Raw genomic sequence first — 3,148 nt, forward strand, 5'->3', positions numbered from 1 at the left:
GGTGAAGAATCACTTTAGTGGGTTTCAATATATCTAACTATGCAGCCTGGATGAAATGATCTATATGAATTGTTTTTAGGGCCTGACCCATACCTCGAGAGAGGTCCTTAGCTGAGTAATGTTATGCCACCAAAAACAGAAAGGTGGCTTCATCGGTCACTCTTCTCTGTAGTTAGGTAAGAGCGTGGGAAACAAGAAGGCTTATATCACAGTTCAAATCTCTATTTAGACCAGTTAATAGGAAAGAAGGATGGACAAAGGAAGGAAAGAAGGATAACAAGAACGAAGGATGGACTGAGAGAAGGAAAGAGGGAGGAAGGAAAAGGAAAGGACAGGAGAGGAAAGGAAAGGTCTTTTTCAGTCCTGCCCTAGCCTAAACCTTAGCCATTGATATCACAAAAATTAGACATTCTTCTCATTGCAAAACAAGTAAGAGTTACTGCTGACAGCAAAGGACAAATCCTTACTTTTCCACAACTTGAAATTTATGGCTAACTATAAAAAAATAAAATATTTTTTAATGTAGATACTATCTGCAGAAGGTTTAAGAATGCATACGCAATCTTTAAGAGAAACTGAAAAAGGAAGGAAGTGACATCTAATGTGCACTCTATGCTTGGCACAGTTCCAGGTGCCTAATAAACATTATATCTTTAATCAATACAGCAAATATCAGGAATAATAATTTTAATAATAATGATAATAATAATAATATTTTTCCCATGAAAAAGGAAATTGATATTCAAAGTTTAAATGATTTACAAATTTATCCAAACTTAAAAATGGCAGAGCTGTGATATGAATTCAGTGAGTGCCATACTCCCTAGCTTTCATGACCACCACTCACACATGCACACTTTCTACCGCAACAGGTCAAATTCAAGTTTGGTCAGAAAGCCAGCTGCATCCAAATCACTGGGAAGACTTGTTAAAAACCAACATCTCAGCACCTACTGCAGACCACCATCACTGTAACATGTTCTCCAAGTGATTCTGGTATGCATCAAAAGTTTGAAGTAATGCAAAAATCAAACTACTTCCCATAAGTCACATGGTATAAGTGCCACATGAACTCTTTAAGTGAATTCTTGCAAATCACATCTTGGGTACATGAGTCTCTATTTTCATCAGAATCTAATATCTCAAAATTTAAACTGAAGCCATTGGCCACCATATTTGACTTTCCAAAGTGAGGCTTTCAAAGACAAGCCAGAACTGAACTGAGTTGAAAAACTGAAGAATGATCAGTGACTGCAGACAGAAATAAATCAAAGTTTCAAAGATGGAAATGTATTGAAGAATCTGAGAGATTATTAGAACATGCATAATTCAGAAACAGAAAAGGGGTGACAGAAGATTAAGACTGGTGAAAACCGGTCAAGACTGGTCAAGATTAAGACTGATCTCAGGGACTCAAGACATGTACATATTTTAAAATCAAATTTATTGAGGTATAATTTGTATAAACATAAAATGAATATATGTAAATGTAGGGTTTGATAAGGTTTCCCCCCCCCAAAATCAATATAACTTTCATTGCTTTAAATTCTTTAAATTATCACAAATTAGTCTGAAAAATCATCTGGCACCTTGTTATCTCTGTAGCTGGACAACTTAGATCTTACTCATCAGCGTGATGAACTGTTGCTTTTTCAAAAACATAGATACCATCCCAAAATTTCCTGATATCCTTATTTTTAACTGGTGTACTTGCTGAATCAAAGTTGCTCAGTTTGATACAAGGTCAGTATCATGTCCTTCAAGAATTAACTCATGTTGGAGTGCCTGGGTGGCTCAGTCAGTTAAGCATCCAACTTCAGCTCATGTCATGATCTTGAAGTTCGTGAGTTTGAGTCCCGCATCAGGCTCTGTGCTAACTACTCAGAGCCTGGAGCTTGCTTTGGATTCTGTGTCTCCCTCTCTCTCTGCTCCTCCCCTGCTCACACTCTGTCTCTCTCTCTCTCTCTGTCTCTCTCTCTCAAAAATAAATAAATAAAGATAAAAAATAATTAACTCATCTTTCTGGGCTTGAGATAATGAACAAGCAACACCTGACTTCATTCAAACCCTGCAGATTTGTTTTTCACCCATGAAATTTTGGATTTCAACAAGAAAACCACTCTATTGAACAACAATGTTGATGGTGAAGTGAGCATACACAGACCTCATCTTATACTGAAAACTCAGTATAACAACATTGGTCACATTTTTGTTGTTGTTATTTAATGTTTGTTTTTTTGTTGTTTTTTTTTTGTTTTGTTTTGTTTTTTTGAGAAAGAAGAGAGAGACCAGGAAAGGGACAGAGAGAGAGAGAGGGAGAGAGAGAATCTTGAGCAGGCTCGGTGCTGTCAGCACAGAGCTCAATGTGGGGCTCGATCCCACAAACTGTGAGATCATGACCTGAGCTGAAAACAACAGTCAGATGCTCAACTAACTGAGCCACCCGGGTGCCCCAATCACATTCTGTACATGACCACGGATAGTGTGAACAGTAGCCAGTTCTTTTCAATCTTCCCACCGTTTGTTAACTCGAAGCCTCTTCTTTTTCTTTCCAAAGAGACTGAGTTCTACATTGATGTGATTGAAGTCCCTTTGCAGGGTTCCTCTGGGGAAGTTCATAATAACAGCACATCCCTTCAGTGATGTCGACACTTTCTGGAAAGTCGACAACCTGATTACTAAGAATGGTCTTCATTCTCCCAGTAGATGAAGCTAGGAAAGAGCTGATGAGTTTTGACAAATGCAAATAATCATTTAATCCCAAACATAAACACGATATAGAATTCTTCTATCACCCTGCAAAGTTCCCTTGTGCTCTTTTACAGGAAACTTTCTTCATCTTTAGTCCCAAGCAACCACCAATTGTCTTAATTGTTCTCCTTCTAAAATATCATATAAATAGAATCATACACTATGTGAAATTTTTTGGGTTCATTATATTGATTAGAACCAGTAGTCTGTTCCCTTTAATTGATGTGGTATTCCATTATATAGATCTACCACAATGTATTCATCAGTTCAATTCTTGATGATTATCAAGATGGTAATCATCAAAATTGATGATGGTTTATTTCTAGTTCCTAGTTATTATGAATAAAGCATCTACGAACATTCCATTGAGTCTTCGTTTGAACATATATTTTCCTTT

General features: G+C 36.9%; 1 pseudogene; it reads right to left on the bottom strand.

Moving 5' to 3' along the window:
- Positions 1 to 1,562: 1,562 nt before the first annotated feature.
- On the bottom strand, positions 1,563 to 2,695 carry LOC121019197 (60S ribosomal protein L9-like; annotated as a pseudogene).
- Positions 2,696 to 3,148: the final 453 nt, after the last annotated feature.

This window comes from Herpailurus yagouaroundi, unplaced genomic scaffold (assembly GCF_014898765.1).
Source record: "Herpailurus yagouaroundi ecotype Mexico unplaced genomic scaffold, PumYag 221, whole genome shotgun sequence".
NCBI lineage: Eukaryota > Metazoa > Chordata > Mammalia > Carnivora > Felidae > Herpailurus > Herpailurus yagouaroundi.